Below are 18,424 nucleotides of genomic sequence, written 5' to 3'. Positions count from 1 at the left end.
TCTAACCACATTGTTTAGAATTTTATCAAGAAATCCCCCTTATAAACTATGTTTATTTGGCTGTCCAATAGTATGCTACACATTTAATTCTTTCACATTAGATTCCAGATTTCAAGTAAGTAATGTTGCTGTAACTATTGCAGTGATATCTAGCTGTCTCCTTTTTGTGCTTTTACTTTGTCTTTATAAGTTTGTACTTTTAAAATTCTGTTCCTAATAATTGCATGCATTGTTTTCATGACCACATTTTTCTATCTACAGCCAGTGGAGCCTCTGTGACTGCTGATACAGTTTTATTGGACTTTTAAACCTTCTTTGTGTGCATAGTAACCTTCTTCCCCAGAACTAGGATTGATTATTCCTCTAAAGAACGCTATTTGCTTTCAGATTGGATTGGTATTTGGTGACCATAATCGAGGTGTGCTCATTTGTGTTGGTTTATCATAATTGTAGGCCTCTTCATCAACTAGAACTAGGAAGAACAAGTTTTTACAAAGAAAAAATAATTTATATTGTTATTTTCATTATAGATGTAGTGATACAAGATTCCATCTAATTTATTTGACTTCATACTTCATTTCTTTTATCAGATCTGAAAATATTGATTCTTTGCAGTACTAAGAAATTAACTTGTATCAGGTAAATGGCTAAAAATTAAAATACTATAAAATGGTTTCAGTGTAATAAGAACAAGATAAAAAAATTTCTTTGGATTTCTACATGCCATTATATGCTCCCATAGAAACAAACATTCAAAATACTATCACCTAAAGTTGCTTGAAATAAGTCTTTATTCTTTGTAGCTATGGAATATATAATTAAATTTACTTGTTTCCTTTAATTTTCAAGTTATTGGTACTACTTCCCTTATTTTCTCTTTTATTTGAATTTATCTTCTTAAAATATTTATATTATTCCAGGTTTAAACCTTTAAAATAACGGTACCCAGAGACAACTGAATTTCTTCATGATCTACTTTACCAATCCTCTTTATCCACATAGTGGTAAACATTTTTGATGTATTGTTAGTTGTTTTTGTCTTTCTTTAATTGTTTCTGTCTGGCAAATAAAGATATCCAAGTTCAAAACTTTTTTGGTACTGTCTTCTCCTGCTTTTGCTATACAATATACCGTATACTTCATGCAACTTCCTGGTCCTGTCTTTTGTCCTCTCAATATGTACCAGACTACTAGAGATCACTTTATTTATTTATTTTTTTGTTACAAAAAATAACCCATTTATTGCAGGCCAGGAATGTCTCAAGTGATAAGGCTTCCACTGGTCCTTCAGTTCCTTCAGTCTTCTGAGGGCAGACGTGACTGTGACAGCAGAAGTTGTGTTGTAGGTCCAGGCCCTGCCAGCCACTGTTTTTATGCAGGAACCACAATGCCAGATGCCCACAGCCTGTCATTTCATCTTGGTTTTGCCACAGAAGGAGCAAGTGTACTTGGCCTGATGGCTTATTTCAATTTTCTTCACCATTTTCCCAAGGGAGGCACCATAGAGGGTCCCAAACTTACCTACGATGCTGACCTTCTCGGCGCTTTTGGCCATGTTACCGTAAACTGAGCTAGACCACAGAGAGAGACTTCATTTCTTTTTTTGTCATATAATTATGTATTACCTACATATTTACTTGTCTTCATAGATAAGGGCATTCCAAATTATTTTCAATTCCTGTTGGACAATTCAGCAGTCTTTTGGGGTCTATGAGTAAAAAGTTTAATAAGCACAGCTCTGTGCTCCAAAGTTGTTATTAAGAGGCAACTGCTCAGTTTGATTTCATTGGCTGACAGTAAGAGCTTTCCTTACCTCAACTGTCTCTCCTCTGTTACTCTACTCCATGGAGGATTTACAAAGCACACAGTGTGAATTCTACCAATCCCATCCCTTTCTCTTACCCTTTACTTGTAAGAAATGTTTATAAATGGAAAATGTGCTACTCTCATTTGTATCTTTGATTATTGTTTTCAGAAGGTTGCAGCATCTGGCAGATTCATTAATTTAAGAATGTTTAAGGACTATCAGGTAGACTCAAATATATATGGATCCTGACTTCTTAGGGTTTTAGTAGGGGAGGTAAATAAAAATTAAATATAAAACCTTAATTAACTGATATCAAATTGTGATGACCCATCTGAATAATAAACAACATTGTTGAGAGATTAATGATAATTGGAAAAGATTTCTACAAGTCATTGCTTTTGGACTGGGGAGATGGCCTCAGTGAATAAAGAGTTTGTTGCACAAACATGAGCATCTGAATTCAGATTGCCCAGAATCCACATAAAAGCTAAACATGGTAGCTCCTGTCTGTAACCCCAGTGCTCCTATGGCAAGGTGGGATGTGGAGTCAGGAAAAAATCCTGAAGCTCACAGGACAGCTAGTCTGTTATACTCAGGGTATGGTAAGAGGAAATAAGAGACCATAACTTAAAAAGATAGAAGGCAAAGACCACACCAAAGGCGGTTTTCTGACCTACATACCTAAGCCATGGCCTGGAAACACCCACACTTGCACAAACACACGAACATCATACACACTTTTTTTTTAAGTAGTTACCTTTTAGGCTAGTATTCAATCAATAAAGGAGAGATAATTAGGAAATAAAGAACTTTCTAGATGTGAGAAATAGCTAGAACAAAACCAACCAACCCAACAAACAAACAAACCAAAAGAGCTGTGAGTGCTCAGGTAGAAGGCTGGTGTCATTGAAACAATATGAAACTACAGTGACCAAACAAACCATGCACCTGGATCTTGGGGTCAAGAGGTATAGATGGTTAGTAGTTAGGATTCAAAGTAGAAATAAATACTACTCCAGTGGGGATATGATGCAATTTAGATATCACTATGTTACCCCAGTTGCATTGTGAAGATTGTGTCTAGACTCAAACAGGCAATGGTAGAATACAGATGAGAGATGAGAATGACTTAGACATGGGTGCTGACAATGGTGAAGAATAGAAGTTACATTCTTAAGGGATATTTTTGATCTAGATTCAAAACGATTTGTTGGTAAATTAGATGTGGAAGAGGAAGATGGAATGGTGCTCAAGAAAGAAAGGAATCAGGGATGCCTTCTAGCATTCTCTTCAGAACAACTCAGCATGTTGATTGGTGACGTGAGGAAAATGGGGGTTGGAGAGGCTTATTGATGTCACAGCAGAGAGATGAGTGGCATTCTGGTGAGGAATAATAGAGCCCAGCAGTACTTACCCAATAGAACCACCCTCACTTCTGAGTGACTACTCCCTTCTTGCCTTCTAGTTTGTATCTGAAGGCTGCTTTGTGAGCTGAAGCATTTGTCAGTCCTTGGGACTTATCCCTTCACTGACTCAGTTGTTGGACATTCCTGTAAGATCTGACAAGAGGTTGTCATGGAGTTCAATGTTGATACACGTTTGTATCCGTTAGTGTGATTCCATAGATAATTTCAATGTTAGACATTTTATTGATTTATTTGAGACAGAGGGAGAGAGAGAATGAATGAATGAATGAATGAATGAATGAATGAATGAATGAATGAATATGAGTGTGCCAGGGCATCTAGCACTGCAGATGAACTCCAGACGCATGCACCACCATGTGTATCTTGTTTACATGGGTAATGGGGAGTACAGCCTGGGTCCTTAGGCTTCACAGGCAAGCACCTTCACCACTAAGCCATCTCTTGAGTCCCTTTATAGATACTTTAACAGAAGAATGATGCGGTAGCAAGGAGGGACACTAACCTAGACATCATTTTAATCTGCAATGGTATTTTTTAGTTTCTAAGATATCTCTAAAGGTGACTTTATTCACGTGTATGAGTACAGCTAAGTGTATGAGTGTATCTTTGATATTTTTCCCCTATAGCCTTCACATAGACTGTAATTCAAATTCACAGAAAAGAGGGAATGCCACTGAACTTTAATCCCTATGACATAATTTTAAACAGTAAGGTATCTCAAAGTGATACAGAGATTAAATCAGACACCTCATATCACATTTGGCACCTTGTTGTCTCACTTCCTTTTTCTACTCTTCATTCTCCTTCTCTTGACACTCTGCTTTCATCAAGCATATGGTATTCTGACAGACCCTCAGAAATTGATTTCATATATGATGCTGAGGCTCTGCTTCCAACTTGAAAGCCATTTAGTGTTTTCATTTAGTTTCTCATTTAACTTGGAAGACTGTTTATTAATTGGGTAGGCATAATAGCAAGGAAATTAAGAACTAAGATACTGAACCAGGCTGCCTTTTAGCTCCATCTCTTACTTTCCATGTAACTAGTTACTTAACCTTTCTCTGACTCAAATTATTCATCCACAAAATGGGAATAATTGTATTTCCCAATTCATAGGATTATTGTGAAGTGCAGATGAGCATAGACCAGAAGCCAAGAAACTTAGCATAAAACAATTCTCTGTAAGTTTCAGCTGCTGTAAAAGCTTTTATAACTACATGCTAGGTAGTAGCTTAAAATAAAATGAAACTCACCCCTTTTGATCAAAATATGCAAAACTAATTTGCCTATTTCCCTTTACAGTTCCTTTTACAACACAAATACCAAAAGATAGTGAAATAATGTCAACTAAACATTGCACCTTGATAATCCTATATCCTGCCTTGCTGGAATTCATTCACAAAGCCTACAAAATGTATACTCTATTATTGAAGTAAATAAACATATTTTCATGTCCTTCAGAAATTAAAACAGAACTTTTAGAAGGGAGAAGTATAGTTTAAACACTAGTAAAAATAAAATTAATAATATATATTAAGTCTAAATATCATTAAAATGTCATAAAATTGATTGCAAATATCAAAACATAGTCCTTGAAAAGGACAACTTTAAAATGGATTTTTAAGATTTATTACCTGTATATTTATTTATTTGAGACAGAGAGAGGAGAGAGAGAGAGTAAGAATGTGTGTGCCAGGGCTTCCAGCCACTGCAAATAAGCTCCAGACACATGCCTACTATGTGCACCTGGCCTATGTTGGACCTCAAGAATTGAACCTGGGTCACAGGTTCATATACCTTAACCACTAAGACATCTCTCCAGTCCTAAAATATTTTTTAAGATGTAACAACAACAATCTGAGTTCCGTAACTCAGATTATATCAATAAGCACTGAGAAATATATGAGAGAAGGGAAATAGGAAAGACGATAAGAGCTGCATCCACCCAGCTTCCATTGTACTTGCAGTTTAGGTCCATGTCCTGCAAGAGCAGATCTTCAATAATATTCTTGGAGTAAGTGAGTCTTTATTCAAAATACAGTGGGATGAAAAATGGGGAAAATTTCAGTTTTTATTTTTAAAATGAGGCTTGATTCCCCAGTACCCACATCAGCCAGATGCACAAGGTGGCACATGCATCTGGAGTTTGTTTGCAGTGGCTGGAGGCCCTGGCACGCCCATTCTCTCTCTCTCTCTCTTCCTCTTTCTCTGTCTGTCACCCTCAAATAAATAAATAAAAATAAACAACAAAAACAATTAAAATCACACATGTATATGTAATGACCAATAGAATAAAAATAAGTATAAATATAAAATTTATTGATATAATGACAAAGAAAGCAAAGATAACAGTAGGGAAGTCTGAAGGAACATAAAGCCATAAACAAGAGAAGGAAAAAGTCATACAATAATAGTTTTTTACAATATTTATGATGATAAGTCTTACAAAGAATTTGTGTTTCTGTTGGAAATAAAAATTCAACTTGTACTGCTGGTCACTTAAACTGGCTTAAATATTGAGAATAAAATGTATAATATTATGTGTGAGAAAGACATTAAAATAAGGTAAGGATAAATAGTATGAAATATTATGTTAACTGATATACTAACTAACTCTGTACTCTAAAATAAAAATCACAACTTATTTTCAAGTGTTCATGGACTATTATCAAAAATCAACTTTATTTGTATGTAACAGCAAAAAATCATCTTTAGCAAAATACTCCCAAAGCAAAACCTGTAAATTATACTTTATAATATCAGTTTGACCAAATGAAATATTGTTTTACACTGAGAATTTAAAAAATATTTTTATTTATTTATCTGAAAGCAGAGAGAGGTAAAAGAGAGATAGACAGGAATGGGAGTTCCAGGTGCCCCAGCCACTGCAAATGGACTGCAAATTCCTGCACCACTTTGTGCATCTGCCTGTACATGGATGCTGGAGAATTGAACTCAGGTCATTAGGCTCTGCAGGCAAGTGCCTTAAACAATGAGCAATCCCTCCAGCCCATATTTTACATTTTTGAACTCATATTAGAATTTCTAACAATATTTAAGAGGCTAAGATATGAATCAGCAGTAGAGTTATGCTTACTTTGCATGAGAACCTGAATTCAACCCTCAGCATGAAAAGAAAAAAAAAATACTAGAGACAAAGCAAAGAGATGTAATTGCAAAATCTGTAGAAGATAAAGAATGAGAAGTAAATTTGAGATGTGATTCTTATTTACAAATTAATTTTTATTTGTTTTGCAGATATACATTTGTAGTATATGCATGAGGGTTCATATGCGTGTGGGTGCACATGTGCATATGGAGGCCAAAGGTAAATATCATGTCTTTTTCTTCAAAAGACATCCAGCTTATTTATTTTTAAGGTAGGGTCTCTTTCTGAATTTGGAGTTCATCTGATTCAGCTATGTTAGCTAGCCAGCAATCCCAGATGATCCTCCTATTTCTATCTTCCCAATACTGGTACTACAGGTGTGTGCTACCCATGCCTACTTTTACATGGTTTCGGAGATCCAATCACAGGCCCTCAAGGTTGTGGGGCAAGCACTTTACACATTGAGCCATTTCCTCAGCCAGCCCCAAATCTTAATTTTAACATAAAATAACTGTGCATTAAGCTGAAGAGCAAATAAATAGAGCCACAAAATCTGCTCAAAGTAAATTATAAATATAAGCATTAAAATATACTAACTAGGGGACTGGGAAGAGAGCTCAGTTGGTAAGCCACTTGCGTTGCAAGCATGGAAACCCAAATTTGACCCCCAGAGTCCACATAATGAAGTGGAGAATGGTGGCACACACTTATCATCCTGGCATTGGAGAAGTGGAGTGTTATTTCTGGGACTCACTGGGTAGCAGAGCCAGTTTATTTGATGAGTTCCAGGCTAATGAGAGACCTCCTCTCAAAAAAAAGTGAATAACATCTACGCTGGAAAGATGGCTTAGTGGTTAAGCTCGTGCCTGTGAAGCTTAAGGACCCCAGTTTGAGGCTCAATTCCCCAGGACCCACATTAGCCAGATGCACAAGGGGGCACACATGTCTGGAGTTCGTTTGCAGTGTCTGGAGGCCTTGGCATGCCCATTCTCTCTCTATCTGCCTCTTTGTCTCTCTGTCACTGTCAAATAAATAAATAAAAAGAAACAAAATTTTTTTTAAGTGAAGAGCATCTGAAGAATGACATCTCAGGTTGGCCCCTGGCCTCCTCACACTTGTGCATACATACCCACACACTTGCTGCCTGCACACAGGAGTATTCACACACACATGTACAAAAACAAGAAAGTAAATAAGTCTCAATAAAAAATAAACAGATTTGGTAATACAATCACTGACTTTTCTTTTCTTTTAGAGAAAGAGAAGGAGAGAGACAGAGGGAGAGAGGTAGAGAGAGAATTGGTGTGTGCGGGCCTCAGCCACTGCAATCAAATTCCAGATGCTTGCACCACCTAGTGGACATGTGCGACTTTGCACTTGTCTCACGTTGATGCATCTGGCTTATGTGGAATCTGGAGAGTCAAACATGGGTCCTTAAGCTTCACAGGCAAGTGCTCAACTACTAAGCCATCTCTCCAGTCCTTTTTTTTTCAATCACTGATTTTTAGAAAAAGAAAAAAATAAGTTAACATTTGTAAATATTAAAAGTAAAGAAGAACATAAGGAGAGAAATTTTAGAAAAACATAATATGCTAATAAATATGGAAACATTCACTGATGCATCTTGGAAAATAAGCACTGGAATTAAGTTATAATAATACATAAAATTTAAATATCAAAACACCATGGAAGAAAAGCCATGTTATTTGAAAAACTTAGAAAAATGGTTTTGTGCATGAATCTTTCTGTTGAAGAGATTTACAAACTTTTAGAGATTGTATATTCACCATGCTGTGTGAAGATAGAGAAACTAAAATCTGGGAAGCATCTCATGTACGGAGCTGGCATAACACTGACACAAAACTTGAGAAACATCGCAAACTGAGAATTCACCACAAGATGGATTTAATTTTATAAGCAGAGATGTAAAGACTTAACATATCATAAGATGGAAATAAAACTTACTAAGAAACTACCCATTAAATATCAACAATTATTATATCACAGTGCAAGAATGTTTAGTTTCTAGTGGATCCCCCTCACACCCCTTATGGATAGTAAGATAGTCTACCTTGTTCATGCTAAATTTTCTAGTCAGTACAAAAACACTGGTGGGAAAGAGGAGGTATATTTATTATTATTTGAAGTTGAAGGAATTACATGTTTAGAATCACCAAGAAATTCAACTAAAAATCTGTTCAGCATTAATGCAGATTTAAATAAGATAAAAAGATACAAATCAACATGCCAAGTCATAGGGGTAAAAAGAGTAAGAATAAGGAAGAAGATTGATTGAGAGATATCTCAGTGGGTAAAGTGTCTGCTGAACAATCATGAGGATCCATGTTCACATCTCTAGTACCCACATCAAATTGTTAGTCATGCTGGGCATGGTGGCACATGCCTTTAATCCCAGCACTCAGGAGGCAGAGGTAGAAGAATTGCCATGAGTTCTAGGCCCCTCTGAGACTACTAGTGAATTCCACGTCAGCCTGGGCAAGAGTGAGACCCTACCTCGAAACCCCCCCCCCAAAAAAATGTGCTGACCATGGTTGTATGCTTCTGTAATCCCAGTAGTGCTGGGGAGGCAGAAACAGGGGAATCCTCTGGGCTTGCTAACTAGAGACATGATCTAAAAACAAACAACAACAACAACAAAAACACAGATAGTGGAATGATAAAGATACCCAGCACACACACACACACACATGCACACACACACACACAGACACACACATGAACACATATACATATATACACACAGAGACATATAAACATGTATATAGACATGCATGCATACCACACATATACAAAAACAGAAAACAGAAGGAAATAATTCATTTGTATAAGGTGCCTATATCTATCTATCTACATCACATTCATAGATTGGAAAAATAAATATTATAAAGATATCCAGTTTTACCATATCAGTGTATGGATGTGATACAACTCCAAGTAAAGGCTCCAAAAGATTTTTTTTTTATCTTAACCATACAACTTCAAGGTTTAAGTGACATAAATATTGCTAATCAAGACCACAGAAAGAACCAAAGTGGAGAATTCCCTACTAGATATTAAAGTCCATCACAAAAATGTAAAATTTACAACAGTAATATTCAGGGACTAGAACTGACAGGGGAAGTCAGAAGTAATTCAGAAAGTCATATTAATAGATGAATTTTTGCTGTAATAAGGACAAATTACTAGACAATGACTGCTCAGTAAACAAGGTGCCCGGTAAAGGGCTTACTGGAATAATAAAACTACTGCATTGTTTTATGTCATGAATTGGAATTTCAAATAAATTTAAGGTAAATGTTAAAGGTGAAGCTGTTAAAATAACTCACAAAATAGAGATACTAAAAAGATTTTATAAAATTATGAATTAAAAGCCTATGAATTCTTGAATAACAATAATATAATTCACATAGTCCATAACAATGTGTAAGTATAATTTATCACTTAAGATGAAATTCTATAGATTGAAATAGTTTAAACATAAATAAAATTCAGTCTAGGAAATATTTCCCACAAATATAAAAATACAAAAACTTTATGTATATATAATCTTTAAATTGGGCATGGTGATGCATACTTATAATCCCAGCACTTGGGAAGTGAAGCAGGAGGATCACAAGTTTCAGACTAGTCTGGACTCCACAATGAGATTCTGTCTTAAAAACTAATCACCAAAAAGAAGCTTTTGTGGATAATTAGAAAAATAAATGAGCAGATAAAGTTGTGTTCAAAAAACTCACAGAACAATATAAATAGACACAAAGCTTATAAGATAAACCTAAATGAATATAAAAGAAATTAAGATTTCAAACACTCTATTTTCAACCTGTCACACTAATGGCAGCATGCTTCCAGTGTTGAGAAAATATTCACCAATAACTGACGAAATTTTACAAAAATTTTTATCTGCTGATGATTATCTCTTATAAGATAACAGGAATGTAAAATATATAACTACACCAATGATAATGACATTGAAAGCCACAGGTGTATGCCTTAATGAAAAAAAATGTAAGTAATATCATGCAAAAATTCAGACTAGAATGCAAGACTGAGAAAATTAAAACATTGAACTTTATTTTTACTTCTTTTGAAAATTAATTTAAACTTGGGCTGTATTTCTACTCTTTTTTGAAAATTGTTTACTTCGCAAACTGATACATAATAAAAATTGTTTATAGGGGTCTCACATGATGTTTCACTACTGTTTGATCAGATTCACATTGCTGCCAGAAAATACCTGACCAAGAGCAGCTTGCAGGGAAAATGGTCTATTTTGGCTTAAAAACTTGAGGGTAAGCTCCACAATGGCAGGGGAAGATGATGGCATCACCTCCTAGCCAACATCAGATGGACAAAAATGACAAGAAAGTGTGCCAAACACTGGCAAGAGGAAACTGGCTATAATACCCATAAACCCACCCCCAACAATACACTGTCTCTAAGAAGCATTAATTTCCATATCTCCATCAGCTGGGAACTTAGCATTCATAGCATTTAGATCTATGGGGGACACCTGAATTAAACTACCACATCTACTCATATGCATTATATACTATTTAACCATTGGAAAGGCAAAGTGCACACATTAGAAATACTTCCTAAAGGACAGCATAATGTGCTTTTTCTACCTTATTAGTATAATTTCAGGGAAATTCACTAAAATACTAACAATGGTGGATCCTACTTGACTAAGTGTGAGACAGTGTTCTTTAAATTTTTTCCAGGTTTTCTAAAATGAACACAGATATATCTTATAATCAGAAGTTTATAAGCATCCCACTAAAATGTGACAGGAAAATCCATGGTATAGAAATGACATCCAAAGTGTGTTGGCTGAAAAAAAAAAAGTTGGGGTGTGATTTTACTATTATTGATAGATTTCAGTTAGAAAGAAGTCATGTCCTGCCAGTTTTAGACAAGCTGATGGTCATTGTACCTTGTTATACCTATGTGCATATATAAATATCTGTATTCCTTTAGTTGGCACAGCTGTGATCTTTATGCAGATCCAAAATGTAGTCACATAAGAGTAAGTTCCAAACAGTTCTTTGTGGCTTTTGACATATTTTTTCCTAACATCTTTTACATCAGATACATATGAATGATACCTTATTATTTTTTAAATAGAGGTATTCTTCAGTCACAAATATAGGAACCCAAGATTTGAAAATGAATATTGTCCAAATGCAAGAAGCTATTTGGGATCAGCTCCCTGGATTCCAATAAGTTCCTTGCCTTTCTTTTTCTTCCAAAATCATTAAAGTGAAGTTCCAAGATGGTGATGGGCTCTTCCTTGTATTTTATTCCTTTCATGCTTTGGTTCAGTTTCCAAAAGTGATATTTGTAAGGCATAAAAAATGTTGCTGTCACCATTGCTAGGCCCATCGAGCTATTCTGAGAGAAGCCTCTAAGCCACAAATGGCCTGCAGGGAAGAGGAAACTGAAGCCTGAATGTCTGGATGACTGCTCCCCTGGTCCTCCCTTTCCTATGGCACAAGGCAGAGGTGCTGAGCCAAGCATGAATTGTGGGTGTGGCCAGCGATTTACATTGTGCTGTTTCCCTGTATGTTGTTGGTATTGGAGAATGGCCTGGCACAGTGCAACCCTCACAAATTCTGAGTGCCATTCCTAGGGATGGGAATATCATGAGCCCAGGAAAACACAGCATTTAGCCACTTGGTGCTTTATATTTCAGGCAAAATTCCAAAAGCCCTCAAAGCTAATGTTGAATTGACAAAGTGCCAAAAACCTCTCTGGCATTAAATTTCCACTTTTTTTTTTCTCCCTTCAGGTTAACAGCTTGTGAAAATAATAATGTGAGAATGCCACCCTGTGTTCCAAATATCTCAAAGCACCATCTTGTTAAGACTCTGTATCCTTTTGAGACTAATGGGAATGGAGCCGACTGACTCATTTGATAGATGAGAAAACCCCACAGGAGATGGGTCAACTGTCTGGGCAACAGCCAAGCTGACTTATCGCACAGATCCCATGTCTGAATTAAGTCCTCAAGCAAGGCCAAGTGTTGTAGGAAAGGGCCTGAAAAGCTCAGCTAGCATTCAAAAGAGCTATAGCAAGACTCATACAGGATGTTAAATGGATTAGGATAATAAACTGGTGAAAGTTATCAACACATCCCAGGAGATGCAACAAGCTTAGTCTAGGCCTAACCCCCCATGCCCAGACCCAAGCCAACAGGCAAGCATAGCTCCACTTGTGCATCCAGCAATACAGCACAAGTTGGGCATGTAGCCAATAGGAATGACTGAAAACCAGCATGAGCCATCGCTGGATCTAATGAGGCAGTAGGGGACTCTTGCAGTATGGGGCAGAGTAGACTGGTTGGAGAGAGAAAAAGAGAGAAGAGAGGGAGAGAGTGGGGGAGAGAGAGGTGTACATACAACTGAATTTCATTTTCTCATAATTACATAGACGCTATTATGGAAGTTATAATGAAGAATAAGATTCAGGCTTTGGGTCAAGATGGCATCTGCTTAACCACACTGCACCTCCTGGGGAAGGAAAGACAAGACATTAAGGGTTCATTAAGTCTTCTAGGCCACAGCAGATACTAATAGACCTCCAGTAGTCATGCTCTCAGGTAGCCCACCAGTACCCCAATCAAGCATCAGTCCTAGCCATAGAGTCAGGTACACATTCCTCCTACACTAACCACAGGCAAGGAGACCCACACGTGCACAAACACAGTCCCACTCACCGCCATGCACACAGGAATGCCTTCCCACTCACTACTGGTACAAAAGCATCCCACTTGCCTCTGAGGCATGTGCCAATGCAGTCCCCCTCACCGCCACGTGCACCAACGCCGTCCTACTCACTGCTGCCCCACCCCCATGCCCAGACCCAAGCCAACAGGCAAGCATAGCTCCACTTGTGCATCCAGGCTCAGGAAAACCATCCCCACTAACTGCCACCACCCACCCCTGTGCAGGGCACAGGCAGGCGAGGATAGCTCTACCGCACCTCCCGGCTTGGGAATGCCATTCCACTCTCCACCACCCCCCATCCTTTGTGGACCCAGGCAGGGCAGATTAGCTCTACATGAGCCTCCAAGTTTGGGAATGCCATCTCACTGGCGACTGCCCCCCACACCAGTGCATGGACCCAGAAAGGTCCAATTAGCACCATGCACACATCCAGGCTCAGGAAGACCTGCCCACTCGCCACCGCCCCCCCCATCCCCCTGTCCACTTTGGGCCACCACATATCCCATATATGGAATCACTAAACAATAAGCCCCTACAACAGGTCCTCAGCCCCACCAGAGCCTCACAGGCTCCTTCCCTCTGAGTAGAAAGGCCAAATTGCCACCACAAGCCTAGTGGAAGCAAACAGAAAAGGGAATAACCACTGAAGACACTTCAAGGGTAGACTAGAGCTTCCTCCAAAATTAAATAAGGTTCCTATATTGTGATGGGCAGATCACAGCGCAAAAGGAATAATATAGAAAATCAAATGCAAGTAAATCCAATAAGATTGCCCATTCTAACAATGGATGTCTGTAATCAAAGCATAGAAGAGACATTAAGATCAGAACCCCAAAATGAAGATATAAGCTATGCAACCCTGACCAAGCAAATAGGAGAACTTGCACAAAAATAACAAAGGGCCAATCACCTTATGAATGCTATCCTTGCTGGACTAGACATAATGGATAATAACCTGGAAGGGGTCCAAAGACAGTTAAATGGTCTGAAAGAGAGTGAAAAAAAAAAAAAAAAAAGAGGAACTCAATAATCAGCTGGCTAAGCTCAATGAAGACCTAAAGAAATGGAAGGATGAATTCCAAGAAGCATAAAGAAAATCAGAAAATGACATGAAAAGGGAACTCAACAGAGGGATGGAAACTAGACATAAAAAAGTAGTAGAAAATGCAAACCAAATTGAACAAGCCCAAAACTCTATCAAAGCTCTCAAGAATAAAGTCAGCCATGTGGAGGATAGAAATTCAGAATTGGAAGATAAAGCAGAAGAAACAGATTTGAATCCAAAACTTTTAATTAGTTCAAAAATTTTTGGAAACAGAACATGAGGGAACTGTGGAATACCCTCAAACAACCCAACATTCGGATCATGGGAATACCAGAAAGGGAAGAAATTGAGACAAAAGGCATGGAGAACATATTTGACAAAATTATTGAAGAAAACTTTCCCACTCTTTCAAAAGAAAAGCCCATCGAGTTATATAATGCCAACAGAACTCCAAACAGACTGGACCAAAGGAGAAATTCTCCAAGACATATTGTCATTAAGCATCTACACCAAAGAGAAAGTCCTAAAAGCATCTAGGGGGAAACAACACATAACTTATAAAGGAAAACCCATCAGAATTACTTTAGACTTCTCAATGGAACCCTTGAAAGCCAGAAGGGCCTGGAACTGAACACTGCACAGTCTAAGAACCTATGGCTTCCAGTCCAGACTACTCTACCCACTAAAAGTATCCCTCATAATACATGATGACATCCCACAATAAAACTCAGCCTTATAACTATATGAACATAAAGCCAAACCTGCCCAGAGTGCTTCAGGAAATTCTCCACACAGAAAAATCAAGTAATCAACCTCAAGTGTCTACAAGAAGCAGATCACAATAACAAAATTCAGAAAAGGCACAAAAAACTACAAAGTCCAAGAAAATACTAAACCACATACACCACCATGATAGGGAAGGGCTCAAATCAAACCTCACAGTCATTACCATAAATATTAATGGGCTTAATTCATCCATCAAGATACATAAGCTAACAGGGTGAATCAGAAAATTAGCTCCCTCAATCTGTTGTCTTCAAGACATCCACCTCAAAACTAAAGACAGACACCTCTTCAGGGTAAAAGGGTGGAAAATTATATTCCAAGCAAATGGGAAGAAGAAACAAGTAGGTGTAGCTATACTAATAATCAGATAAAATGGACTGCAAAGTAATAAGTAATCAAGATACAAAGTAGGCCACTTCATACTTATCAAGGGAATGGTCCAACAAGAGGATATCACAATCATCAATCTTTATGCACCAAACACAGGGGTACCACAATTCATAAAACAAAACCTATTTGGAAACAAAACAGAAATAACCACCAACACTATCATAGTTGGGGACTTCAACACTCCATTATCAGCAATAGATAGATCATCCAAACAGAAAATTAACAGGGAAGTGAGAAAGCTCAACTAAACCATAGATCAATTAGACCTAACAAACATCTACAGAACATTCTATCCAAAATCCATAGACTTCATATTGTTCTCAGCAGCTGATGGAACCTTCTCTAAAATAGATCATGTACAGGGTCATAAAACCTGCCTCCATATATTTAGGAAGATCAACACAATTTCCTGCATGATATCAGACCACAATGATGTATTGCTAGAAATTAGCAACAAAAGATGCACCAGGAATCCCATAAGCTCCTGGAAACTGAACAAACACACTTTTAAACAATAAATGGGTAGCGGATGAACTAAAAAATGAAATTGCAAAATTTCTAGATTCGAATGGCAATGAGAACACATTGTACCAAAACTTATGGGACACAAAGAAGGTGGTCCTCAGGGGAAATTCATAGCAATAAATGTCTTCATAACAAAGACAGAGAGACCCCAATTCAATTATCTAACCATCCACATAAAGGTACTGGAAAAGCAAGAACAATCCAATCCAAAAAGCTCCAATGGAGAAAAGTAATTCAACAGCAAATCAGAAGAATTATCCACCTTGATCAAGTAGGTTTCATCCCAGGAACGCAGGTGCAGGGGTGGTTCAACATATGGAAATCTGTCAATGTAATACCCCACATAAATAACCTTAAACACAAAATCCACATTTTGACAGGTGCAGAAAAGGCCTTTGACAAAATACAACATCACTTCATGATCAAAACATTGGAGAGAATTGGCATGGATGGCTTATATCTCAACATAATAAAGGCTATATATAAAGGACCTAAAACCCAAATAATACTTAATGGAGAGAGACTGATGTTATTCCCACTGAGATCAGGAAAAATACAGTGGTGTCAACTCTCTCCTCTGCTCTTTAACACAGTACTGGAAGTCCTAGCTCAAGAAACAAGACAAGAGCAAACATAAAAGGGATACAAATTGGAAAAGAAGAAGTTAAGTTATCTCTATTCACAGACAACATGATTCTATTCAAAAGAGACCCGAGAGCCTCCATCTCAAAACTCTTAAAGGAGATTAACTCCTTCAGCAAAGTAGCAGAATACAAAATCAATGCACAACAATCAGTAGCCTTTCTATATACAAGAGACAAAGATACAGAGAAAGAAGTAAGTGACATTGCCCCATATTCAATAGCAACAAAAATTACCTTAGAATAATATTAACCAAGGATGTTAAAAACCTATACAATGAAAACATAAAAACACTCAAAAAGGAAACTGAGAAGGACTTGGAAAAATGGAAAGACTCCTATGATGCTGGATAGGCATAATTAACATTGTGAAAATGGCAATCTTACCAAAGGCAATATACAGATTTAACACAATACCAATCAAACTCTCACATTGTTCTTCACAGAGATAGAAAAAAATGAACTAAAAAAATTCATATAGAAAGGCCAAAGGCCTTGGACGTCCAAGCATAAATCAGCAAAACAAACACCTCTTGAGGCATCACCATACTTGATATAAAGCTATATTACAAAGCCATAGTAATAAAAACAGCATGGTACTGACATAAAAACAGGATTATAGACCAAAGGAACAGAATCAAAGATGCAGACATTGGGTCAAGTAACTACAGCAACTTGACATTTGACAAAGGTCCTAACAATATAGGCTGGAAAAGAGATAGCATCTTCAATAAATGGTGCTAGATAAACTGGATAACTATATGCAGGAAATTGAAACTCAATCCACACATCTCACCAGGCACAAAATTCAAGTCCGAATGGGTCAAAGACCTCAATATAAGAGTGGAAAATCAGCTACTACTGGAAGAAAAAATAGGAGAAATTTTCCATGATATAGGAATTGGAAAAGACTTCCTGAACAAAACCCCAGTAGCTCAGGATGTTAAACAATCACTCAACCATTGGGATCTGATGAAGCTGAAAAGTTTCATCACAGACATTCAATAAGAAGAGCCAATAGGTTACCCACAGAATGGAAGAAAATTTTTGCTAGCTATCCAACTGCCAGAGGCCTAATTTCTAGAATCTACAAAGAAATAAAAAACTCAAACAATAAAAAGTCAAACAATCCACTCACAAAATAGGGCAAAGGAACTCTTCAGCTTCATGTGATACCATTGGTTGAATGACTATTTAAGATTGTGAGCTACTGGGGTTTTCTTCAGAAACTCTTTTTCCATTCCTATATCATGGAAAGTACTTTCTAAAGTTTCTTCCAGTAGTATTCAAGTTTCTGGTCTTATATTGAGGTCTTTGATCTATTTGGATTTGAGTGTAGTGCATGGTGAAATGTGTGGATCAAGTTTCAGTTTCATGCATATGGTTATCCAGTTTGTCCAGCACCATTTGTTGAAGATACTGTCTTTTTTTACAGCCTATATTATTTGGGCCTTTATCGAACATTAAGTAGCTATAGTTGCCTGACCCAAAGTCTGGGTCCTCAAGTCTATTCCATTGGTCTATACTCCTGTTTTTATGCCCGTACCATGCCATTTTGATTACTATGGCTTGTTATATAGCTTTAGATCAGGTATGGTGATGCCACCCGATGCATTTCTGTTGCTGAGGATATGTTTGGATATGCGAGGCCTTCTGCCATTCCATATGAAATTTGACATCATTTTTTCTATCTCTGTGAAGAACACTGTAGGGATTTTAATTGGAATTGCATTAAATCTATATATTGCCTTTGGTAGGATTGCCATCTTCACAATGTTAATTCTGCCTATCCAGGAGCATGGGAGGTCTTTCCATTTTCTCAAGTATTCCTCAATTTCTTTTTTGAGTGTTTTTATGTTTTCGATGTATAGATCTTTCACTTCTTTGGTTAACGTTATTTCAAGGTATTTTATTTTATTTTTGTTGCTATTGAAAATGGGACTAT

General features: G+C 37.2%; 1 pseudogene; it reads right to left on the bottom strand.

The window, feature by feature from the left end:
• Positions 1 to 1,210: 1,210 nt before the first annotated feature.
• On the bottom strand, positions 1,211 to 1,555 carry LOC105943628 (annotated as a pseudogene).
• Between the last annotated feature and the right edge of the window lie 16,869 nt (positions 1,556 to 18,424).

Source organism: Jaculus jaculus, chromosome 11 (assembly GCF_020740685.1).
Source record: "Jaculus jaculus isolate mJacJac1 chromosome 11, mJacJac1.mat.Y.cur, whole genome shotgun sequence".
Classification (NCBI taxonomy): Eukaryota; Metazoa; Chordata; class Mammalia; order Rodentia; family Dipodidae; genus Jaculus; species Jaculus jaculus.
This window is presented reverse-complemented; position numbering and strand designations above follow the sequence as displayed.